General features: G+C 40.0%; 1 protein-coding gene and 1 long non-coding RNA gene across 3 annotated transcripts in view; one reads left to right on the forward strand and one right to left on the reverse strand.

Moving 5' to 3' along the window:
- The window catches only part of pkia (cAMP-dependent protein kinase inhibitor alpha), a 53,043-nt gene extending 40,177 nt beyond the window's left edge, over positions 1-12,866 (reverse strand). The window contains exons 1-2 of one of the 2 annotated variants that reach the window (XM_008108471.3): positions 12,709-12,866; positions 11,375-11,517 (exon numbers count right to left, since the gene is read on the reverse strand). The gene's annotated coding sequence lies outside the window, so the exon portion shown is untranslated. Of the gene's footprint in view, positions 1-11,374; positions 11,518-12,197; positions 12,338-12,708 lie in introns of those variants that run through there. The other variant, XM_008108472.3, reaches the window with a different exon arrangement.
- Positions 12,479-23,641, forward strand: LOC134298838 (uncharacterized). The gene is made up of 2 exons (XR_010005943.1): positions 12,479-12,694; positions 23,400-23,641. It is a non-coding gene; the product is annotated as an uncharacterized LOC134298838 (long non-coding RNA).
- The last annotated feature ends 3,416 nt before the right edge of the window (positions 23,642-27,057 follow it).

Raw genomic sequence — 27,057 nt, forward strand, 5'->3', positions numbered from 1 at the left:
ATGATTTTCTTCAGCACTTCAATTGTACTTGTATTTTGTAGCACAACTACAGTTGGGTCACATTGTCATTCTACAAATCATATAGATTATCTTAGTTTAGAACTCATAGAATGTAGTGAATACTTGCTTGCACTCTCTGAACATTTGTATCTGACTATTCCAAGATGCTATTCCACTTTATATCTTTAATTACAATTCAATCATTTTTTAAAAAATCCTGGATGACTCTTTGAATTACACTTCTGTCTCCCCTCCCCGTTCTCTAATGTCGACATATTTTGTTTATTTTTGCTGAGCCAAACACATTGCTACAATCCTCTTCCTCATTCTCTTTGTGTAGGATTCTGTAAGTAGGTGCTGATGTTGACACAGCACTTGTGCAGTCAATGGAGCTGTTTGTGTTTGCTTGAGAAAAGCAAGTAACATGATAGAGGTAAGAAGGGCAGCTGTGCTGAAAATTGTATGTGTTCTCAGATGTTCAGAAGGGCTTAAGTTTCACTCCTGTATTCACTTACATGAGATTAAGACCCAAGGAGGTAAATTCTTGCTTCTGAATGAATATGCCTAAACCTTTAGTTACCATTTTTGGGATCCATGGTTATTAGTAAGCATATAAATGGTTACATGTGGGATTGGTTTGTAATGTATCAGGAGTAGAAACTGTGAGGCTGTATGATAAGCAGAAGAAAAAGGAGATTTTTGTAAATCACTGCCAAAAAGAGCTATAATAATAACCTATGTTATCTATAAAGATCAGTACACAAAATGATTATCAACAGCTGCTAGTCAGGATGCATATATATACACGCTTATTCTAGTATCAGAGAGTTTCCTAGAGAATAACAGTGTGAGAGGGGTATTTCTTGCTCAATACTGAAAAGAGGACAAAGGGCTGGATGGAGTCCTTGCACCTGCTGTGAAATGTGATAATAGAATCTGTAATGATGTTGCATATATGGTTGTCATACCGTTAATTACTGCTAAATACAGTTAGAGTTGTATCAATCATATATCATACATTATCAATATAGATTATTGTTTACCTGTATTATTATCATTATTATTATTAATGGTAAAATTTGCACAGATATTATGAAAGCCTCATTTAGAAGTTTATGAAGCCCTCCAGGTACCCACAATCAAAGGGAGTCCCCCAGCAGCTATAACTTCAAAACACTTTCTCTATTTTACCTACTCAATGTAGCTGCAGGGTCTCCAACAGAAATACAAGACATTTACTATATCTGTTTCAATGACCGCAGAACTGAAACATACTACCTAGTCTAACCCCCATTAGATAAACACCACTAAAGTACACCTAAGGGATGGCCATACAATTTTTGTTTAAAGACCTCCAAATGCTAAGCTAGTCCAACAGTATATTTTGCAAATGGCATTTATCTATTATGGCTATTGGACTTCCTAATGAAAAATAGGATAGTTTATTTCCTGACATGTTTCAGTTCTGATGTTTTCTGTCCCACATCAATGCATCCACCAAAGTAAAAAGACCTGTGGATAGATGATCTGGGTGCCTGCTCCATTTACTATCTAGGCATAACTGTTGATGGACATCTTCAAAGCCCTTGGTCTCTCTATGGTCTCTACAAGCCCTATGAGGAGAGGCTTAAAGAGCTGGGCATGTTTAGCCTGCAGAAGAGAAGGCTGAGAGGAGACATGATAGCCATGTACAAATATGTGAGGGGAAGTCATAGGGAGGAGGGAGCAAGCTTATTTTCTGCTGCCCTGCAGACTAGGACACGGAACAATGGCTTCAAACTACAGGAAAGGAGATTCCACCTGAACATCAGGAAGAACTTCCTCACTGTGAGGGCTGTTCGGCAGTGGAACTCTCTCCCCCGGGCCGTGGTGGAGGCTCCTTCTTTGGAGGCTTTTAAGCAGAGGCTGGATGGCCATCTGTCGGGGGTGCTTTGAATGCGATTTCCTGCTTCTTAGCGGGGGGTTGGACTAGATGGCCCTTGAGGTCTCTTCCAACTCTACTATTCTATGATTCTATGATTCTATGACTCTCCTTTTGTAGGATTCTTTTTCCTACGCCAAACACTGGCTGAAGAAATATAAGGCTATCTTCTAAGAGATATCAAACAACGAACTCTCCAGTTAAGGACACCTGATCTACTAGTGAGCAAGAAAGCAAGATACTCTTCCTAGATCCCACAGCAGCAGATTAATGTACTTTGACATCCCAGGTTTCAGGCCAAACCATCTAAAGGCCACTCATGATTCATAGTTTATGGTCAAACAATGAGTACATTACAAGTTCTTAATCTGCTGCCCTTTCTAGCTGGACACATTCACATCTCAGTAAACGAAGCCAAGGCAGAAAAGAATAAGGAGAAAATTTCCCCTTAGCTCTGAGTCCAGACTGATTTCAACATGAAAACAGACATGCATGCAATGTCAGAGGAGGGCTAATGCTGCTATCTTCTGTACCAAATTAATGCTTCTTAGTTTCTTTCCTGGTAAAATGAATTTGTGTCTTTGTCCTCCCACAGACACCTCCCTATTTTCTCCTCCTTAATGTGCAAAGTAGCTCCATATCCTCTGTAATTGCCTCCCACGTCAACATCTGCTTTAAGGAGACAATCTACCCACCAAGGAATGCCCTGTTACAGAAGTATTACTAGAAAACAGAACTAAGCAGCAATATTTCTAAACGTGTTCTTCCCTCCTGTATTTAAAGTGTGCCCTATTCACTTTTCTTAGGTGTCAAACTAAACATAATGCTTGGTCATAAAAAGTTTGGCCATAAAAAGTTTATTGTCAAGCTTTTCTTTCTTTCACAAAATGCAGACATAGAGGCTGAAAGGCTGAAATGCAAAGCAAATGATGCACAAAACATGGGGTGGAGGAAGAAGACGTTTCTCTTTTGCTTTGTCTGATGCATCTTTTTGAATTGCACTTTCTTTCTTTTGCCTCCTTGCAGCCAAAGATTCAAAGAAGTCTGCAAATTGCAAATCAAGCTATAGGTTGTTCTTGTGGCCCTCTGCTCCCCCCCCCCACTTCCGCTTTCCTAGGCTAACTTAAATGCTGCTTTTCTGAACAGTAAAGATAAAGTGCCTTCTCTGGAAGACTTCAAAAGTAACTATTCACCTGCACTGCTTAACCTATATACAATTTTTAAAGCAACTTCCTTCCATCCCCCTATTTGTTAGTCCATGTAGCTTAAAGAGAATGCCAAGAAGAAAATTGACCACTAGAACTGCCATAGCTGCCTACCTTTGGTATAAATAAAGGAACACACAATAAATAAGGTATTATACCAGGGGAAGGCATAGTAGGGGGTCGCACCGGTTGGCCCCTATGGTCTCTGATTCAGGTTGCTCTTATGAATCTTGGCCATTTTGTTCAAGAAGCTGACTTTTAATAAGGAAAACTATCCGATCTACATTTATAAAATGTAATATGCATTTTATTATGGAGTAAACAACAAAACCATTGAACCAAATCACACCAAATTTGGCCACAAAAGACATATGTCTCTCAAAAAAAAAAACCCCTAGAAAAATAAAGTCCGAATTAAAGGAAAAGGAAGAACTTTTTCCCCTTGCTGTCAGTTAGAAGGGTAGGCTCCACCCACTTCGTCTCTTAGCAACCCCCAGCCAGGGACAGCCAGGGCTCAGTTAGGCCTCTTCCACACTGCCTATAAAATACAGATTATCTGATTTGAACTGGATTATATGGCAGTGTAGACTCAGGGCCCTACCACACACCTATATAACCCAGAATGCCAAGGCAGGATAATCCAGAGTATCTGCTTTGAACTGGATTATCTTGAGTCCACACTGCCATATAATCCAGTTCAGTGTGGATTTTATACAGTTGTGTAGAACGGGCCTCATATAATCCAGTTCTAAGCAGATAATATAAGATTAATATAATATCTAAAATTACCGTGGTATAATAATACAGAACAATATAATCTCTAAAATTAGGACAGTAAATAAAGAGCAACACTCAGAAGACAGGGGAATTCCAGAAAGGAAACAACCAGGGCCAGCTAACAACTCCCAACAAAGGATTCCCCCAAGCAGGAAGCAGTCAGTCTTTGAAGCTGCAAGGCCATTAAATGCTAATCAAGGTGACTAATTGCAGCATTCATAGTTGCTGCATTGAGACTATTCATTGCTATTCAACCTGGCCAACCAAGGATTCTACGAGGTAGAAAGCAGCCAGGCTTGCAAGCAGCAAGGCTATTCAGTACTGTTCAACCGTCCCATTCAACCCGCCCAAGGAAAAATGCCCCTATACAGAAAGAGACCAGGCCTTGAAGCAGCGAGGCTATTCAGTGCAATTCAAATTGGCCAAAAACCCATTTCCCTAGAACGCAAGTATCCAGCCTTCCAAGCAGCAAGCCTATTCCATTGTATTCCAGCTCACCAAACAAGGATTCGTATAAGAAAACAGCCAGGCTTTGAGGCTGCAAGGCTATTTAATGCTATTCCACCTGGTCAACAAATGATTCCCATAAGCCACAGCAACTTGTGGCCGAGCACAGATAGTGACCATATAAAAGTCTTGACCTTCTGGTACTAACTCCACTAACAATTAGCTTGCCATAAAAACTACTCCTTATTTACCATGATTTGTTCCAGCTTCTTCAAGTAGGGGGAGTACTGGGTTGGTGAGTTTCTGTGAGGGAGTACTCATTAAGGCCTTCACATTCTGTGGAACTGCAAACCCCAGCAGCCTTAACCAGTATGGATAATAGCGTGGAAGGCTCATAGTTGCAATCCAACAATATCGGAACAGCTGCAACATTCCTAACATTATGGGAGGTTTCCCATTTCAGATATTTGTTCCACTAATGCTGGGTTTAAAACATTTACTATAATTATAATTACTATATTTATTTATATATCACGTCTAGTTTGAATGAGATGCAAAGCACCTCACCTTTTAAAAAAGTACAAACAAATATTCAAATGGATTAAACAAAACAGACAGTTAAACTGCCTTAAAACACTTAAAACCAATAAAACTGTTAAAATATCAAATTCTTTACAACACCCCCTGGCTTGCTATTCAGAAAGTTTTTCCTTAAAAGGCTACCTGAATAAAAATGTTTTCATCTGTTGTCCGAAGGATAGCAAGCAGGGGGCCATTCTGGCTTCCCATGGCAGAGAGTTTCAGTCGAGGGACAGCCATCAAGAAGGTCCTCTCTCATGTTCCCACCAATCATGTTTGCTATGGTGGTATAACTGAAAGAAAGGCCTCTCCTGATAATCTCAGATCTTGGACAGGTTCATGCTGGGAGATATAATCTGCCAAGTAGCCGGGACCTGAGCTTTATAGAGTGTGACCAGCATTTTGAATTGTGCTCTAATGTCACAGTGTAAGCAAAACATATGTGCACACTGCCTCTTTCACTATGATTATCTTATTCACATAAGTAATATATGAGTTAAGCTATTGTGACACTGGAAAGCTACATCAGCTTTTACTTCTTTTTATATGGAAACCATTTTGTGTCCCAGGTCTGGGGGAAGACAGGATACAAAGAAAGTGATTGACTGATAGATTGAATGCACCAACTTACTTCTCTTGTAGGAAGAAGTGGAAAAGCTAGAAAATGGGGGTAGAGTGGGTGGTAAAAGCTAACAATAACTTTTGAGGAGGACAGGAGCTACACAGTCCACCTCTCCACAGAAGTCTCTCTCTGAAGAAACCTGCATTTATTTTAATAGAACACTTGACAATGCAGTTTTGTCTGTCCAAATCCTATGCCGCTTTTCTTTTATTAAGCTTATTCTAGAATCTAGGGAAGTGAGAAATAAAATCTGATCATAATGTTGACCTAGGTGGAAGGTAAGCAGAACATCTTCTATGGCCATCTGCAACCATCAGCTGAAGTATTAAATTCCTGCAGTTGACAGAACAATATAATTCTCACAAGACGTTTACAGACAGCAGCCAAACATACATACAATGACTGACCAGATGCAATGAAGCACTTTTTTAAAAGGAACAAAAGAAATACATTCTCCGTTGGCCTCCCACTGCCAGTTCCATTCTATTTTCTACTTTGGCACAAGTATTACTGTACTTGACAGCATAAGGTGTACTTTCAAGCAATGCTTCACTCTCATGCACCTGGCTTTATAAACCATCACCTGACATTCATGTAAACAAAACTGGCTATTCTTGCATAAGAGAATAAATAAAAGCACAAGACATGTGAACTTCTCATTTCATCTCTGACTGGAGAATAGATGTTAGTAGACTTTCTGATTATCTGCCATCATCACCTCTTGTACTCCACCATGCTGGGAGCTGCGAGATAATTCTTGTGACCCCCAAAGTGCCTCCTGATTACAAATAGTTTGGATAGCCAACATGACAGGCCCCCCGGGCTTAAATCACAATCATTATAAAACACATGAAAAACACAGCAATAAAAACATAAAATGAGCTGGGCAAAGTGCACTGAGTGGAACTTGTAAACAAGAAGGAAGTTGAGGTGCTACAAAGTCATGGGAAGAGCCTTAAACTGGGGTGAACTCTTGCTGCTGAATGCCAGATCCATGAATGGTAAAACTGCTGCCATCCAGGACCTGATCCTGCTGTGCCACCACAGCCTCTATTATATATAAGTAGCATGCATATATATATCTGATTCAAATGTTCAAGCTCTTTTAACACTTTATTATCTTGGTTTAGCCTATTTTTCACTTTATTTTAAATCATGTTTCTATACGATAATAAGACATTTGGGTATCCCTGCCTGACAGAGTGCTCAACTTTCAGGATATTTTCTGATAAATTAGGGCATAGATGTGCAACATATAGCTATGAATTCCTTGATTCCCACAATTACTCGCCATTGACTAGAATGGATTAGAATGGCATTAGCTGCAGTTCAACATCTGGAGAATCACATTAAGTCTTTTGTTGCCATTGTTGTTTTAAATGTGCTGAGACCAAGACACTGCAATATTTTTAATGGACTATTTGTATATTTCTTCCTCTAAAAAGGCACTGAAAATGTAACCTTTCCTGCAGGAGAAAAGTAATAAACTGCTGTTTCCATGGTATCTAACCACTGACCATTCTGGCAAAGACAGATGGAACTAGATCTGCAACATCTGAAGGGTCACAGGTTCTGGTGTTTACATATTTTCTTTAAGCTGAATTGAATACACACATAGTACACGGATAAATTAATTACAAGAAAACTGCACATTAGACATTTTGAAAACTCTTGTTAGAAAGGAGTGGACACAAAGTTCTTCTTTATGTATTACATGCATGAAAAAGGCATTACACGATGAATGGGAAAACAGTACTGAACCCAGTACTGACAACAGACATCCAGGTCTAAGCATTGCGATTAGAATAAGAAAAGGCTTTTGCTAACAATTGCCTGAATGTAGGCTTCCATACAATTGAGTTTCCACTTATGCAAAGGCTATCTGAAAAATATCTTTACAAGATCAATTGTATATAAAATTGAAATTGTAATGATAATTTTGGGTACTTTGTATGTGTGGAATATGTCACACACATGCATTGTAAGTAAAACCTGCAAAAAGGATGTTTTGACAGAAAATAGCTACTTGTTAATAATGGAGGTAGCATTTCAGCTCAGTACAAGAAAAAATACATACAGAAAAGAATGATGGACTTCTACCTTTGCACACGCAAATTAGGCTTGAAATTGGGAGATAAATTGTGTGCAGAAGCAGCAGAGACCACGCACTTCTGCTTGTCAAAACAAATTCCCTGGTGCTTAGTTGAAAGGACAAGTACATCCAATTTTTATCTGACATGATAAAAGAAAAAGTTCACAAACACATCTTCCACTAGTAACTTCGTTATGCTTCCCTGCTCTCCCTTCTACCTTATGTTTTTCTGTCTATAAAATAGAATTGGTGCACAATGCATTGTGTGCAATTGTTTAAATGTAACTGTTTCAAAGTGTCCTGATGTGTGGATGTGGCCAAATATGTACACATATACACTACTCTCTCCAGTCACTGTACCTGGTCCTTGGCATAACTACATGTTACAGAACGGACACTATATTCCTATATTCCCTGCAGCATTTATAACACAAGAACCCTGTCAGAAAATTGGCAAACGAAAATGCTGCCTGGTTTTTAAAATGGCCATTTTGATGATTCAGTAAAACTCTCATGATTTGCGGCTCAATTATCCTAATTTCACCATCTTCAGAACACATTGTGCATTCTTCCCTCATATCCTTTCCAAATGCTTCTCCCCTGTGGAGTACTCCTATGTCAACAACATTTAGATTATGAAAATAACTGTGTGTTTTCTTAAATCATTCTAATAAAGAGGGCATTCAACATATATTCAAAAACTGTAGTCAAAAAGACATTTCACCAAAAATTTCACCTGCCAAATGTATATTTTCCCCATTCAGGCTTTTCTATTTTAAAATACAGTTCCAGTTGCTCAGAAAATGGGAGATGAATACTAAGAAACACAAGGAATTCATTAGATCTTGAAACAGGCCAACTAGACCTAGAGTTCCATAAAGTGGACATTTGTAGCATCAAGAATAGAATGGAGGATTGAGTTACTCTTCAGGACATGATTCTCCATTTTAATCAAAACTGGAAAAATGGCTCATCTGGTACATGTTTGCTCTTGATCAGGTGAGGGTCAAGAAAGACATGAACAAGAATTTTAAAACACATGCGATCATCAAAATTAGTAAAACATGTGGCAGAATTAGTAATGGTCTCCAGTATGCACTACTTCCTCTCCCACATTGGCTAAATAGGGCAAATGCCTACTGTTTATCTTTCGTGATTCATTTTTGACAAACATAATGGAAGTTTGCTCAGTATTCAGCAGATTATTGGCATAACATATTTCACATTCTGGCACAAATTCATGTTTCAGGCTGGAAGGATTTTCAATTACTGGAGGGAAGTGACAGTTTACTCGACAAGCACCAGTTTGTAGTTTTTAAGCCAAACACTCAATACATCCAACAGAAAATTGGCAGAACACTAATTAGAATCAAAAGTCCAAAAACATACACCAAGAAGAAAAAGTCAAGGAAATTTAGCCTTTACACTACCCCAAATTTAAAAGCATAAGGGTGATTACAAACACAACAGCATGACATGCTTTAGATACAATGTAAATTAATCCCAATTGGACCAACTGCTGTCTTGGATAGCAATCTTAACATAGGAGGATCTCAAAACAAGGAAAACCCTAGCGAGGAAACAACAGGAAAGGGAGAAATTGAAAACCAAAAAAGGGAATAGAATAATAAATAATATGAAAAATATACAGAACACAGGGTAATTAAGGTCTCAAGACATCTACATACGACTGATAACTAACCATATGATATACTGGGGTGTTGTGTGGTTTCTGGGCTGTATGGCCGTATTTTAGCAACATTTTCTCCTGATGTTTCACCTGCATCAGTGGCTGGCATCACCAGAGTATTTGAAGATGCCATATATTATATACTATTGACTAATACAAAAAATAACACACTTCATAATAATGCAAAACATAATAATATATATCACTATAATTAAGATCTATAAATGTCTATATGAGGACAACTTAACTCAAAGAACACAAAACACCAAAACCTATAGACAATGAAATTTATTATAATTTTGTAAATTATACCAAAGGTACCTGAATTGTAAACAACAGTTTAAACCTAAACATGGTTCATCATAGACTTCCACACCGAGGATTAAACTATTATTTACTATGCAACTATCTATATCGTATGAAATTAAGATAAATTTCTTCATCTTTGGGTTGTATTTAGTCTACGTTCCACACAGAAACATTTGTAGAAGCTAGGTAGTGTTTGGTATTCTTGTTCTCTGTTCTATTATTATGTTTATTAATGTGTTTATTATATGGTTGGTTATCAGTCATAATTAAGTGCCTTGAGACTGGCTGGTTTGTATGTTTTTCATATTATTATTTATTATCATATTCACTCCTTTGTTTGTTTGGACTCCTCACCCACATGCTGTATCCTAGTTGATATTTGTCTTCTGTAGGAGAGACTTTGGGGCAGCTTCTCTGAGCACAATGTTATCACATTTTCAAGAAATAGATATTACCACCCAAAGACTGCCCACACCCACCCCAAAAAGCAACAACAAACATCCTCATTAAATCCAGAGTCTAAAACTACCCAACTGCGCCACAAGTCTCAGATCCACATTCTGGAGTGCATTCCCAAAACAGGTTCTAGCATCCATATGCATGCCCACCATGAACTTTCACATGTGAAATGCTATGACATTTTCCAGCTATCAAGTACATAGTATGTAGGAGGCAAGTGCATATATGCAATCCTTTTGGAGGGGGTGTAGTGAAAAGAATGGAGAAGTGAGGGAAGTGCTGTGGTAGTCAAGGGGCAAAGCAAGACCCTCCCATGCCCCCTTGACATGAATGACAGCGAGTTGGACTGGATGGCCCTTGTGGGTTCTTCCAACTCTATGACTGTATGAATTGCACCTGTCATAGGGTTTAGCTCACATTTTGATTACTGTTGAATCTAAGGCAAACATTTCACAGGGTTTTGAGGAACCTGATATAACATTTAGCCCATTCTTTGGTGACTATTGTCCCTCATGCAGGGGAACCTCCCACTGGGTTTTCTGAGGCTAAGACTGTGCGACTTGACCAAGGTCACCCAATGGTTTAGTATCATAGAGTTGGAAGAGACCCCGTGGGCCACCCAGTCCAACCCCCTGCCAAGAAACAGGAAAACCACATTCAAAGCGGCCCGACAGATAGCCATCCAACCTCTGCTTAAAAAGCCTCCACCACACTCTGGGGCAGAGAGTTCCACTGCTGAACAGTTCTCACAGTTAGGAAGTCCTTCATAATGTTCAGGTGGAATCTCCTTTCTTGTAGTTTGAAGACATTGTTCCACGTCCTAGTCTCCAGGGTGGCAGAAAACGCACATACTCCCTCCTCCCTATGACTTCCCCTCACATATTTATATATGGCTATCATGCCTCCTCTCTGCCTTTTCTTCTGCAAGCTAAACATGCCCAGCTCTTTAAGCCACTCCTCATAGGGCTTGTTCTTCAGATCCTTGACCATTTCAGTCCCTTCTCTGGACACCTTGCAGGTTGTCAACATCTCCTATCAATTGCAAAGCCTGGAAGTGGACACAGTGTGATCCCAGGTGTGGTTTGACCAAGGCAGAATAGAGGTATAGCATGACTTCCTTGGACTTAAGACACTAGACTCCTATTGATGCAGACCAAAATCCCATTGGCGTTTTTAGCCCCTGCATCACATTGTTGGCTCATGTTTAAGCTTCCCATGCTGATCTCCAGAGTCCATGGCTCAAGCATGACCCCAAGTCGGCTGGTTGGCCTACCTTCAAGTGAACTGAAGTGGTGCAGTCCCGGGTCCCATCTTTTACGTGCCGCCACCACCCTTTAGCCCCTTCGGCTGCAGCTGGCTTCTGTCTTGGATGTCATCGCAGAGAAGCACGGTGGAACCCGCTCGGGGCTTTTGGGGCTGGCAAAGGGGAGGAAAAACAGCCACGGTGAGTGTGCCTTGAGGCCAGAGCAGCAGCTCCCCCTCCCCTCAAGGCAAGCAAGGAGACCCGGGCTGCAGCCCACCTCTTCGCTCCTTCCCTGCCTCCCTCTCCGCAGACTCTGGGCTATTTTTAGGAAGCAGAGCAAACAAGCGCTGTCCCCCAGAAGAGGAGGAGGAGGGCCAGACCACCGTCGGGGAGGGGAGGCGACGCTTTCTCCCATCCGCAGAGCAGTGGTGCGTTGCTCCTCGGAGAGCAAGACAACCTCCTGCTGTCCCTGACCAGAGCCAACGGGGAGCGGGGTGGGGGGGGGGGCACGGAAAAGAGCGACAGCTGGGCACCCCCGTCTCCCTCCCGCCCTCTCCCAGCTTGGCTTCCCACCCAGAAGGGAAGCGGCCAACCGCAGCCTTCCCTCCCTCCCTCCCTCCTCTCCCTCTCTACCCGCCCGCGAGGGAATCATTCCGACGTGCTCGCGCCCCCGCGGGCTTGACACGTGTTGAGGGCCCGCGCTTCCCCATCCAGCCTTCCCTGGCTCCCATCTCCGCTGCCATATAATCCATCTTGAAACATGGCCAGTTTAACTGCATTACATGGCAGCGTACCCTGCCTCCCTCTCTGGGCTTCCACGGCCTGGAGAAGCGCGTCTAGCAAACCCACTCACCTTCCTCGAGGGGAGGGTCGCAGCGTTGCGCAACGGCCCGGCTTCACTTCCCCAAACGAAGGGGGAAAACGGACTTAAAAGAATGGGGGGGCGAGAGGCGCGGGCCGGAGATTGCTCTGCTGGCCCTTCCCCTAACCGACACCCAGGGACCCCTTCCCCAGCATCCAGCTGCAGCCGCTGAGTCCAAAGCCACGGCGCTGCCGTGAAGTCATCCCGCTCCTCCTCCTCCTCCTCCCCAGTCCTTCCCTCCCTCCTCCCACCCGCGGATCACTGCATTTGGCTCCCACGCGGGGAGGGGAGGGAAAGGAGGCGCGAGAGGGCAATGAAACAGGTCTTTAATGCTTTTACGCGCCAAGGCTGGATTCCAAGACGGGGGGGGGGGGGTGTGCTTTTCCCGCCGTGCCTAGGTTTCCCCCTGTCAGGTTTCACCTTCAATCCTTCCCTCTCTGGAAAAGAAAGAAGGAACCATACTGGGAATGCCCCCCGAAAGAAAAAGGGTGAGATTCCCCACCTCCTTTTGCGCCGCCCCTGCCTTTGGAGACTCTGGGGGGTGTTGTGTTCCGAGGGTCTCTCTTTCTCTCCCCCACTTTCCTTGGCGTGCCTTCGGCCCCCCTGGCTGAGCCCGACCTGAGGGAATGTGGATTTGGGGAGGGAGGGAGGGAGGGAGGGAGGGGGCACCCTTCGGCTCCCACTTCGATTTTTAAAGGGGAAGCTGCCGATTGGCCGAGAGAGGCGATCAAATTGTGACGCGCAAAGAGCACTCGCTCCTCCTTTTCTCCCACCCGGGAGCAGGGGCTGGAAAAAGGGAAAGGGGAGAGGCGAAGGCCACCACGCACTCTCTCTGGAAGGAGGCGCAACGTGGGGGCTTCACATCCTGCTGGTTTCCATTCCCAGAGGGTTTAGCAGATAAGAGCATGTGTATTTGGGGAGCTAGCATACAGCGCTTAGGAACTGCTCTACTGCATTCTACTGCATTTCTAGACCAGGCTTCAATATTATTTATTTTATTTATTTATTTGCGCCTTTCTCAACCCCAGAGGGGACTCAAGGCAGCTTACACATAGGCAGGACCATAGCCAGAAAAAAATTTCGAGAGTGGGGGGTGGGGGGAGTAAAACTTTTATTTTTTAGCAAATCATTAAGAGTACAATAGTTCCATAACGCAAAATAATTTTTTGGCTCCTTTGATAAACTTCAGTCGACACTCAGGACAGATAAACTTCAATGGACACTCATGGGGATTTGGTTAACCAGTTAAAATTCATGAGTAAACCAGTTAAAAATTTGGGAGAGGGGGTTTGAACACCTAGCCCCCCCTGCCTTGGCTACAGCCCTGACATAGGAAACTATTTGAGATCAGCATGGGAAGCTTAAACATGAGCCAACAATGTGATGCAGGGGCTAAAAACGCCAATGGGATTTTGGTCTGCATCAATAGGAGTCTAGTGTCTTAAGTCCAAGGAAGTCATGCTATACCTCTATTCTGCCTTGGTCAAACCACACCTGGGATCACACTGTGTCCACTTCCAGGCTTTGCAATTGATGGGAGATGTTGACAACCTGCAAGGTGTCCAGAGAAGGGACTGAAATGGTCAAGGGTCTGAAGAACAAGCCCTATGAGGAGCGGCTTAAAGAGCTGGGCATGTTTAGCTTGCAGAAGAAAAGGCAGAGAGGAGGCATGATAGCCATGTATAAATATGTGAGGGGAAGTCATAGGGAGGAGGGAGCATGTGCGTTTTCTGCCACCCTGGAGACTAGGACGTGGAACAATGTCTTCAAACTACAAGAAAGGAGATTCCACCTGAACATTATGAAGGTGCCTTCAAGTCGTTTTAATGTGGCAAGATATAAGTTTGCCTTGAAGGCTGAAAGAATGACATGCCCAAGGTTTCCATGGCTGAGCAGGAATTTGAACCCGGATCTCCAAAATTGAAGTCCAACAGTCAAACCATTATATCAGGCTGACTCTTCAGGCTAGAACATTTTGCAGACCTACTGTGAAGCAACACAGGGGGGAGAGACTTTAAAATTATTTGCCATTATTTCACCTACCTAAAAGTCAACCAGTGGAGATCTTTCAAGTGACCAGGGATCTATTATAGGCAAGCTCACTGTGAACAACTTGCCTGGCACTTTACAGATAAAATTGCTTGGAAATTATAAATGACACAAATCCAGTGGAGGTAACTCTGGCCCCTGCTTGCCCAGTGACAATGGATCCTTTTCAATTTTTGCAACCTAAGGATGTGAACAGGATTTTTGAAGGGGTGAGAGCCACCACATGTGTGTTAGATATTTGCCCTTCCTGGCGGAGAGGGCACAGGGAGTTGTTGATGCTCCTCTAATGCAAGACAGAGTTGTCAATAATACCATTATTTACAATAATGCTATTATTTTAACTGTCTCTGGTTCCTACTATGTTATAATTATTAGCCAGTCTTAAATTTCCCATTACTGTGCAAAATACTGTACTGTGTAATGACTTCCCATCTACAGTTATTTCTAGATTAGGTGGATTATCTAGCTCTATTTCGATCTTGTTTCAGTCCTGGGTATGGGTCAGAGATGGTTTGGGTTGTCTTGATTGATAACCTATGCCAGAAACTAGACAGTTGGAGAGTATCCCTGTTGGCTCTGCTGGACGGTTTAGCAGCTTTCAGCAGATCTATTTCAAGGGTATCTTTCAGGGATGGGATTTGGAAGTGCTGCCTTACTGTAGATTTATTCTTCCCATGAGGGGGCAAATCCAGAAGGTGCTAGTGAGGCCTTATGGTTTGACCCCTTGATTGCTGATCTGAGGTCCCTTGGGGTTTGGATCTGCCCCCCCCCCCCCAAATACTATTTAACATATACAGTAGAGTCTCACTTATCCAACACTCGCTTATCCAACGTTCTGGATTATCAAACGCATTTTTATAGTCAGTGTTTTCAATACATTGTGATATTTTGGTGCTAAATTCGTAAATACAGTAATTACTATGTAGCATTCCTGCATATTGAACTACTTTTTCTGTAGTAGAAACTTATCCAACGTTCTGTCAGCCCTTTTATGTTGGATAAGTGAGACTCTACTGTATATGAAACTGCTTGGAGAGGTCACTTGGAGTTTTGCGGTCTGGTGTGAACAGTATGCAGATGACAATTTTATTTCTCCTTTTCACAATGCAGAGAAGCTATTTCATTCCTAATATGGTGCCTGTCATCAGTAATAGATTGGATGAGGGCAAATGAACTTGAATTCTCATCCAGATAAGGCAGAGGTGCTCCTGTTCAGTCAAATAATATGGGTTCAGCCTATTCTGGATAGGTTTACACACATCTGTTGAAGACACAAACCTGAAGTCTAAGTGCACTCCTGGACTTCTAGAAGCTCAGGTTTTGACAGTAGCCAGAAGTGCTTTGGCAAAAATTAAAATTTCTGTACCAGCTGCAACTATTCCTAGAGATGTTGAATCTGGCCACAGGTACACACACTTTTTATCCATTACTGTAACACATTCTATGTGCAACTGCCTTTGAGGAATGTTTGGAAATTTCAGTGAGTGAAGAGTTGCAGACATATTGTTAACTATGGAAAACTACAGGAAACATGACACTCCTTTGTTGCAACAGCTTCACTGGCTACCTGGAAATTATGCATTTCCAGGCATAATTCAAAGTGCTGGATAGGACTAGTAAACTCTTATGTGACTCAATTTTGGGTTATTTAAAGGATACAAACCTGTCCATGTTTTGAGGTCTTCTGGGAAAGTCCATCTGTCTGTCCCACCATTGTTGCAGTTATCTCTGGAGGGGTCATGCAAGAGCGCCTTCTCTGTGGTTGCCCTCAGGTGCTGGAATTTACTTTACTGAGATGCCCTTTAAACAATCTTTCTGCAAGCAAGTTTTGTGTCAACATGCCATCGAGGACATTTTTTTCTTTTTAGTGGTTGAGGTTTTAATTGGTTTTAATTTTGATAGTATAGTAGAGTCTCACTTATCCAACACTCGCTTATCCAACGTTCTGGATTATCCAACACATTTTTGTAGTCAATGTTTTCAATACATCATGATATTTTGGTGCTAAATTCGTAAATACAGTAATTACTATGTAGAATTACTGCATATTGAACTACTTTTTCTGTCAAATTTGTTGTGTAACATGATGTTTTGGTGTTTAATTTGTAAAATCATAACCTCATTTGATGTTTAATAGGCTTCTCCTTAATCTCTCCTCATTATCCAACATATTCACTTATCCAACATTCTCCCGGCCCGTTTATGTTGGATAAGTGAGACTCTACTGTATAATTACTTATGAGTCAGCATGATGTAGTGGTTTGAGTGTTGGAAAATGCATTTGGAGATTAATATTATTGGATTAATAGTTTCAATTTCTTTCTTTCATCCCTTATGACGGTTACTGTTTTGCCAAAAGGATGTGCTTTGCTTTCTTCTCATTTGAGCTAGACTTTATCATCTTGAAGATTTTGTTTGTTTGTTTTCTAATAGGTTCCTTCCTCTGTGAACCATTTGTCCCAAGAGACAGTTCAGGTTTGCTTATTCTGGACTGGTTGAAACTTCTAGACTGTCTTCAAGGGCACAGCAGTAGTCTGGTCTGTGAGTGAGGGAAGAATACATTATCAAGACTACGTTTGGTTTTTTCAGGGAACTATGCAGTTGGAATTCCAGATGAAGCGGTAAAAAGATGGCCTACTGATCAGCACAGCTTGTGCACATAGATGCAAGATGAAATCCAGTAGAACTTAATAGCTTCAGTGTTGACCTTTTTAAATGCAAACCAGTCAGATTCAAATGTTTCCTATAAGTATTATGCAGATGATGGGAATATTGTGCAAATTCTCAAGATTATTACAAAGCAGACTTCGGCAGCTTGGAAATCAGAAGATGTGTTGGACTAAAACCTCCATTTATCCCTACCAACACCGTCAATGATTTGCTGTCTGGGGGTCATGAGGATTGCATTCCAACATATCTGGAGACTGCAGGCTGTGGAAGAAAGGCTTACACTGTAACAAAGGCACTGTTTCCAATGCCAGGGAAAAATGAATTTATTGACAATAAACAGGCTCTGTTTATTGATGACTCATGCACAGTGTTACTTTCTCTCCCCAAAGATAAAACATAATCTCTTCTGCATGCCTGACACATAGACTGAATAATTCAAAATAATTCACCCTTATTTCTGTCCCAGTCCCATGTCCCTCCAGTTTCAAAGTGAACCCCCTTCTTTTAGATGCTTGAGGGCTTAATACATTTAAAAAAAATAATAATATCCAAACTTAGTACTCTGAAGCTTCTAGGAAAAAAACTGTTGGGTTTTTTTTTTTTTGGCATTGTATGTCCTGGGCCCAAATTAGGATTGTGGAATTGAAGGCGAGAATGGTTGTAGGTCCGGACAGTTGCTGGCATCCTCCCCAGCAAGTATGACCTCATAATGTTTTGTAGGTTTTTTATACAGATTATGCATGCAGATAATTGCATATTCAAATACCCGAAGGTCTGAGGTTCTCTGTTCACAAAGATATGTGTTTATATTATTAAACTCAGTGGGAATTCAGTTTTGGCTCCCTGTAAAGATATCTTGGATCAGGTCATGTTTCCAAACCCATTCACATTCAGTGTATATATGTGGATAACTGCATATTCAAATATCTGAATGTCCAAGATTCTCTGCTCAACTGTGTGTTACATTTCATTAAATATTTATTATTTTATTAAATACAACCATCTTTCCACATTTACAAAGATTAGTAGTGCAGGTTGCCTGTGAAAGTAGGAAAACTGTGAACAATCCACAAATGATGGATTATAATCCAGTGTTGCTGCCTTATCCCATTTTTAACATGACAACATTGGGTCCATCTGTGTTCAGGCTTAGTGGTTAAATCTTTGGTTGCTGGGAGGAAATCAAATTGGTTGGATGGCTGGGCCAGCCTATGTGCAGATTTCCTCACTTATTCAGGTAGGAGGGTGAGAACGGGATGGGATGGGAGAGCAGGAGGATGGAGGGTGAGTGGTGTGTCTTGGATGGATGGAGGGAAGAGGATGGGGAGGCAAGGAGATGAGAGCCACTGCCATAAGAGCAGCCACCCCAGCCCCTTTCCACTGTCCTTGCAGCATTGGCTTTGCTGGGTCTGGGCTTAATACAGGCTTATTCAGGGTGTTTGAAAAAGAACTCCCTAGTTTTAATGTATTTATACTTAAAACTAGGGAGTTCTTTTTCAAACACCCTGTATATAGTCATGCTTAAGGTCAGATCCACTGAGGACACTGCTGTAGGAGCAGCCAATCCAGCTCCTTCCCATTGCCCTTATCCTCCTCCTTCCACTGTCATCTGTCATGGCTGTCTCCTTATCCCCTCTCCCTGTCCTGCTCCTTCCATTTACCCCATAAAGCAGCACACAACTTACTTTCCTTCACCACACTCCTGGAGTCAACCCAGGGCAGGATACTGCCCACTTGAGCTGGGATATGGCCTTCATGTGAATTCAGCCTTGGAAAACGGATTTCCAAATGGTTTTGAGTGCCAACATCTTTTGTCAATGAAGAGATTAAGCACAATCACATTCAAGAATATTGTCCCCTGTATGTTTCTATGGAAATTTAGATGGCACTTCTAAACAAAAATCTCTTCACATGGATTTATCTCATTGTAGCACCACTGCACAGAATACTAAGAACAGAGTCTTTCTATTAGTGCCATAAAGATTAACTATCCTTTATCCCCAATTCTTGGAATAAGAAGTGTTTTGGGTTTCAAATTATTATTATTATTTTGGATTTTGGAATGCCCGTGTTTGCATATATGTACTTAATAAGATATTTTTAATAAATATCCTTGGCTAAAATATTAGTGAATAAAAATTGCCAAACCATAAGTAAACTGAAAATAAAACCATAAGTAAACCATAAGCTTTGTTGTCAGATAAATCATATTTGGATCTATGAAAAATCTAGCCGTGCTTAATACTCTCCCAGTTACGCTTGGAAGTAAATTATATACAGTAGAGTCTCACTAATCCAAGCTAAACGGGCCAGCAGAAGCTTGGATAAGCGAATATCTTGGATTATAAGGACTGACCAAGGAGAAGCTTATTAAACATCAAATTAGGTTATGATTTTACAAATTAAGCACCAAAACTTCATGTTATACAACAAATTTGACAGAAAAAGTAGTTCAATACGCAGTAATGTTATGTTGTAATTACTGTATTTATGAATTTAGCACCAAAATATCATGATTTATTGGAAACATTGACTACAAAAATGGCTTGGATTATCCAGAGGCTTGGATAAGCGAGGCTTGGATTAGTGAGACTCTACTGTACCTAAATTTACAATACTATTAATTTCAGTCACAAACAAATTTCAGCTATTTCATTGTTTTTTCATATTAGTATACAACTATCTATCTATGATTCTGAATCCTATGATTAGGGCCCCATAGGATGTTATTGTGACAGCTAAAGCAACATCATCTATATATATAAAAGAGTGATGGCATCATGGCGACCCACAAAACAACAAAACTACAGCCCCCCAACCTCTAAATTTGATGATACAAACCATCATCCACGGCTCTAGGTTGATACAACAAAAAGAAGAAAAATAAAGTCCTAATTAGAGAGAGAGGAATAATTGCTTTTATCCAATTGCGGCCAGTTAGAAGGCTAAGCTCCTCCAACTTGGTCTCCTAGCAACCCAATAAAAAATAATAAAAAACACTAAAAATAATAAAAAACACTAAAAAATTAATACAATAAAATACTATAATAACAGAAAATAACTAAAAATAATACAAGAAAATAATAAAATATAATAAATAAAAAGACAACTTACAATAAAATTAATTAAAAAATACAAATAACGTCAAATAACAATTACACAACAATTTTTAACCAATACCACCACCACTTTGCCACAGCAACACGTGGCCGGGCACAGCTAGTAGCATTATAATAGTGTAGTAGGAAAGAGAGATCACATCCCTGATCAGACATTGAACCATTGGATAACTAACCTGCATGAAGATCCATGATGCATTCAGCTGATTTGCAAGGAGCATCATTGCCAATTAAAATGGGCAGAGTCTGGACAATTTACTTTTCAAATTCCAAATCCCAGACTCTCCAACAAGCATGGACAGAAAGCCATACCAGCTAGGGTTTTTGGAAATTGTAGTCAAAACAGCAATTTTGCTAGAATAGCTATAGTTTAGAAGATGGATAAATAATCAGACTTGGCACAAAGCAATTTCCCACCTTCTGCTATTGTGAGCAACCATCTTAGATGTGAGGAGTGATGAGCCAGCAAACCTGCTATTTTAGCAGCTATTTTTAGAGTTTCATATTATGACTGTGTCAACATACAAAATGAAGTTCCTGCCAAAAAAGGATTTATGGATTTTCTTTGTAAGATGCTGCAGCTGTGCCTAGATAGGTTGTTCAATCAAAATAGGAAGCAGGAAGGGGTGGAGGGGTGAGTGCTAAAAGAAAGGTGAGCATACACAGAAACCAATACCAGACTATGCTTTTCAAATTTCAGAGCAGCCTCATGCTTTTGGTCACATTTCACAAAATAACTAGGTCGCTAGAAAGGAGAATGACACATAGGCTGCCACATCAGCCACAGGTGGCACTGATCCCTGACAGTGGCAGAGGCATATATAGAAAAGGAGACGAAGAAGGGAAACTAACAGCAAGCCCTGACCCTTCAACCAAAAAGTGAAATGGGCTGTTAAAATTATTTTAATACTAGATAAACATAATGTTTTTCTGTCTGTGTGCTTGTAATGCTTCAGTTGTTATTTTCTATAACCATTGTGATGGTACCAACCAAAAGCAGATTGAAAAGACTGTGGAAAACTAGAAATCCCAGTAAACCTGATTTAATTTCCCCAAAGGCAAACCTTGATTTTGCCATTTTCTCTAAGGGAAACAATTTTACCGCACGATTGTATATTATAAGACTTGAGTATTCACAGATTTTGGTATGCATGGATGATCTTGGAAACAAAACCCAGCAGATACCAAGGATCCACTGTCCTCTCCTGCCATTTTAGAAGTGCATAAATTGGGATGGAGGCGGTGGGGGGATAGTCTTAGCAAAACACCTCATGAAGTTGCCTGGCTTTGCTTTAAATGACTTGCAGCTGTACTTGGAGCCACACCACTATAAACTGCTTAAAGCAAGCGATAAGCTGGTTTTCAAGGGTTTGTTGAGGAAATTTGGAAGTGGTGGTAGTGTATGTTGTCTTAAGAATGTGTGTCTTTCAGTATGTGGGTTTGAAATTGACCTTTGGAGCTGTTGAAATTGCTCTCCTGTTCTAATCCATGAAATGTCCGAAGGTGGATGAAATTATAAATGATAGGACAAATATGGCCCATGGGTCAAAAAACCTCCCTAAAATATGCTCATTTGTTAATTAGTTAGCTATCCATAAATTATGGAAGCTCAGGTTCTAAAGTGACAAGCTACAGGACAATAAACCATATTTTTTTTCTTTTTTGGAAAGCTATGGACTCTCTTCACAGAAAATACATGTAAACATATGCAAACATTTTTGTATACAGCTTATTTTATTGAATTGGAAATTGATTTCTTTAACATTGACTATCTAAATAGAAAGAATACCCACAATGAGCCTACTTGAAAATAGTACATTTTATCATTAAATTCAGCAGGATAGGGAAAGATCAGACAAAAAGCAAAGAAAATAAATCATTTTGTTTGCAATGGCCTTCTTGGTGCTTATCCATGGATTCCACCACCCATATAGTCAGCTCTCTATACTAATTCCAAAATTTTCCAGGTGCCTGTAATATATGATAGAAGAAAAAGATAATTTTAAGGAATTTTACCTCTTGACAGACCTCCCCATGGGGAGAGAGGGCAAGATAATAATAATAATAATAATAATAATAATAATAATAATAATAATAATAATAATAATAATAATACTTTTGTTGATTAATTATATTCTCCATAGTGCTGAGTTATACATATATTTTCTCCAGAGGATATATATTACTTAAGATTTTCACTACTATTTCATATTGCCATATATCATCTATAAAGTGCTGTCAACCTTTTCATATAAATTGCTTTCATTGATTTTACCTCCACTGAGTGAGAAGCATAAATTTCCCATTCAGAAGTTATATTCCATGCATAAAAAGTAGGTGCATGGACCTCTCATCCATCCACATCTTCTATTTCTACATATTGTCCCTCCAAAATTGTTTTTACATAAGTGATTCCAGCACTTTGGCATGTAACACAAAAAAAGACAGCAAATTGTATCTTGAAAAATATATCAGTTCTGTTGGATTCCTTCATGATCCTATGCCCATGAAGGTAGAAAGACCATGAACAGCATCCATAAGAAAAGAATAAAGACTTAGTAGAATTGTGCTGTAGAGTCCTTTTCAGCCCTATTCTTGCTATGTGTCCAGCACACATTTTGGGAAACTCCGCATGTCCAAATAGAATGAGGGGAGCAGCTGAGATGTGTTCACTTATTTTCCTTTAGTTGGATGCAAAAGTAGGCTTGGGAAGCATATAGGTTATTACTTGGCTAGAATAGAATTACAATATTTGAATTTCCAAAAAGTGGGTTATGATTATGCATATTGGGATTGTTCCATAATAACTCAATAACAGAGTACGAGCTGCTTTATCTGAGGAATTCTGCCATTGTATATGTTATAATAGTATGTCATCTGACGTTCCACCATATCAGGGCTTCTATCAGATCCAGAAATTCCTTATCTAGTGAAACCTAAGTATGGGTTTTAATCCCAAATCAATCTCTATAGAAATAGATATTGATGATTGAAAATTAGTTTTATTTTGTTCTAGAAGGTAGACTAAAATCATTAGCTAAAAATCACACAAAATGATTGCAGTTTTGAGTAAACAGTGGGAATTTTTTAAAAAAATGTTCAACTGCTGTGGAACATATATGTGTTGTGAGTTACTTTTAAGATGAAACTGGATGGCCCCCTAGCAAAGATCCTGCACTGGTAAATGCTGGACTGGATGATCTTTGATATACCTTTGAACTCTGTGTTTGTGTATTGGGATTAGGTTGGCAATTGCTGAAATAGCAGTTGGGCTATTGATGAAATGTTTAATTCCACTTCATGTTATTGTCATTTTTATTATAACCTTTACACCATATGTTTTTGCATTGAATAGGTTGGCTCAGAAGCAGACTCGCGCCTCCTCCAATGGGCCTACGGATTCTAGCCAGGACTCTCCAGGACCAATGGGAGACTAGTGTGGCAATTTCCAGTTGCTCTGTATTGCTCTGCCTTTCTGTCAAATATAGTATAAATAAACCCATGTGTTTGCAGATCTAGATATGCAAGTTGTTTGAAGTGCTTTCTCTGCTGCATCCTCTCTGGCCAGTGAAAATAAACCTCTGATTTTGCCTTCAACCCATCTGTGTCTCATTTGGCCTTCTGGGAAGCTAGACATGCCAGGCCCTGAACCTGTGGTTTTTGTAAATGTTGAAATCACAATAAGACAGTGTAGACTCATATAATCAAATTCAATGCAATTAATCTGCATTCTAAAACTGCATTATATGGCAATGTAGATCCAGCCTAAGTCTTTGTTGTGGATGTAAGGACAGCAAGTTGTGGCCATTCTAGCCTTCTTAAGGAATGAATTCCATGTCTAGAGGCAGCCAGGTATTTCCCATTAGTAGCATTTTGCTTCTTGAAATGTTCCTAGTGTGCTTCACATAATAAATCTTAGAATATGGAACCAATGCCAGTTAGGTTATACTTGCTTTCCTCATATATTTTTTAAAAAAGCACTCACCTGATGCTTATTGGCCTCTGTCTTATATGATGAAGTATTCTGTCACTGGGATGAGACCCCTGAGAGCAAAACATAAACCAAAGATCTTTTAGTTATCTCAGATTTCCAAAATTCCTACTTTTGAAGAATGCTTCTGATACTGCCTGTTATGATCCATCAGGGCTTTGGTTTCCTTCCATCTTGCATCCTTGATTGCTTTCAGGCCAACTTTATACTTTGCTCAACTTTCCATGTGTCTAGCAGGACCATGCAGAAACCATATCATGTTCCTCTGGCATTTCCTTTAAAATCGATGTCAGAGTTCTTATTTCTTTTCTCTCTTGTTTTCCTTACAATGTGTTTATTGTTAGCATGCTGACAATACAATGAATGGCTAGACAGTCCCCGTATTGTCTGGTGCTTTGTCGCTCCACTGCGTACTGTTATAAATGATTTGAACGAGAATATACATTTTGTGTTACTGGTTCATTGTGACAAACCTCATTAAAATGGAGGGATGTGTTGGAAAATAAAACCCCAAATACAAAAGTCACTGGTGTCACACAGGTTTAATAAGGTGGTTTCAGGAAAGAATTCAATAATAATTTAAAGAATGGGCTGAAAAGTAAGATAAGGGTTTTGGTTTGGTTTGTCTCACTGGAATGCCAAAAGATTTCTACTTTCTCTAGTGAACAGCTGAGTCTACTTCTGCAAATGTCCTGGAATAAAGATAGACAAAATAGTATTTATTATCACAGAGATGACCCCCCCCCCCCCCAATCTCATACAGATAACAGCTGAGTTTATTCTTCACCAACTGGCACACTCTAGAAACTGGACCATGATTTCTATCATTCCTATCCACAATGGCAACATTTCCTGGAGAAGATGCCCATCGCAATGTTGAGAAAAGCTGGCCTAGACCATTCACCATAGAAATCCAAAACCAGTATTCATGGATCATAAACTATTGTCAATCCTTATTTTATGCTGTTCTCCACTTTATGGTCTTTGTCTCTAGTGAGGACCAAGAGAATTTACAGAACTTAATTTAAAAACTGTCAATTAGCTGTTCTTACAGGTGAAGGACTCATATGGAATTGAAGAAAAGGAGTTTGTATCAGTGGGAACTGGATGAAGGACTGATGTATCCACATATCCACACATACACACAGCACCAGACAAACATAGATCTTAAGCTTACATTTCCATTGTGATGCTGTAGAAATTGGCAAACCCATTTATGGAAAAGTAGCATATAAAACCCAAGAGATTAGCATCATCAATCATAACTTATTATAAAAACAATTATACTATTTAATTTTTTTATCTTATGCATTGTTTTGGGAGTTCTAGTAGGCTAATGGGTGCTGTTGTGTATAAAGCAATGTCCAAGGATTAACCCCCTAGATGCCTGCTAATTTAGCCACAAATGTGGAACTTATTTTCCTTTATGCAAAACAGTACATTTGTCTGTTAAAAGAGATGCAAATGATATGAAGGCTCAGTCCTTACCTGCCATATACTGTAATATAATGATATCTTGCATGCAATGTAATTGGTCAGCTTGATGTTGACACCAGGTAAAGGTTTGTAACAGTCCAACCGGGAACCTTAGAAAAATGTTTTGATTAGAGAAAAACAATATAAGTTTCTCAAAAATAACTCATGCCAGACTAACCGCATATTTAAAAAAATAGAATTACAAACCTTGCAGATTTCAGAGTACAGATTTTCAAAGTACAAGTCTTATGATATATTTGCAGGCAAACTGCTGAAGCATGGCTTTGGCGATGTGACAGTTAGGTGCATTTGTAACTGGTTGAGTACCTAAACCTCCAAATGCTCACTATTTTGTCCTCATCCCTGGGAGAAGTAACAAATAGGATGCCATAGGTCCAGATGCCATAGGATGCTAGGCCCAGTAATGTTCAACATTGTTGTAAATTACAGGGATGGAAGGATAGAAGGACGAGAGCATCAAGTTTACAGATGAAGCAAATATCTCAGAAGATAGAGACTGAACTCAAGATGGCCTCAACAGATAAGAAAAATGGCACTAAACCAACAAAATGAACTGGAGGCTATCTATGGGCACAGAGGGGAAGAGAAGGCAGAAGTATACATCAAAGAATGTTACGACCTGTCATAGAGAATTTTTTTTTTGAATTTGTTTTTATTAGGTTTTGTGATAGATAAAATTTTTACATTAGAACGGTGACGCAGCTTCGTGATTATCTATACCTCTATCCAACCTACAGCAGTATCTATTAAGTTTACATTCATAACCGATAGAGGCGAAGCAAAACAATACCACAGAGAGAGTCATGAAAAACAAGGAGAAAAGAGAATAGAAAAAAAAAAGGAAAAAAGAAAAAAAAACCCATTTCCTTCCAGACCCTTTACATGACAACATATTTTTGCTCAACGTATAATCAATTTTTTTTTTTTGCGCTGTACTTTAGCACTTGTTCAGTCCATAGTCAATTTCTTGCAGTGTTTTGTTTTCAGTCCCACTTTACTTTATCTATGTATTCTCTCAATATAGTCCAATTTGTCTCTCGCATGGTAGCATTGTCTCGTTTTAAAATTTGGGTTAGTAAATCCATATTTTGAATGTCCAGAAGTCTCAGAACCCAGTTTTCTTTTAGTGGAATTTCTTTTGTTTTCCACATTTTTGCCAGACAAATCCTGGCTGCCGTCACCATATATGTGAATAGCTTTTCTGTACTATAGTCCATCTGAAAATCCGTTATGCCAAGTAGAAAATATTCTGGCCTGAAGCCAAATGTCTTTTTAAGTATTTTCTCCATTTCTTTATGAATAGTATGCCAATATTTCTTAACCTTCTTGCACCTCCACCACATATGCATAAAATCACCAATGTGTTCCCCACATTTCCAACATTTGTCGTCCCCCTTCCCTTTGCTCATCTTGGCAAGCTTGACTGGAGTGAGATACCACCTGTAAAATACCTTATACCAATTCTCTTTTATTTCCACAGCATATGTATATTTGATCTTTGTTTTCCATGTTTTCTCCCATTCTG

The sequence above is a fragment of the Anolis carolinensis genome, chromosome 4 (genome assembly GCF_035594765.1).
Source record: "Anolis carolinensis isolate JA03-04 chromosome 4, rAnoCar3.1.pri, whole genome shotgun sequence".
NCBI classification, from domain to species: domain Eukaryota; kingdom Metazoa; phylum Chordata; class Lepidosauria; order Squamata; family Dactyloidae; genus Anolis; species Anolis carolinensis.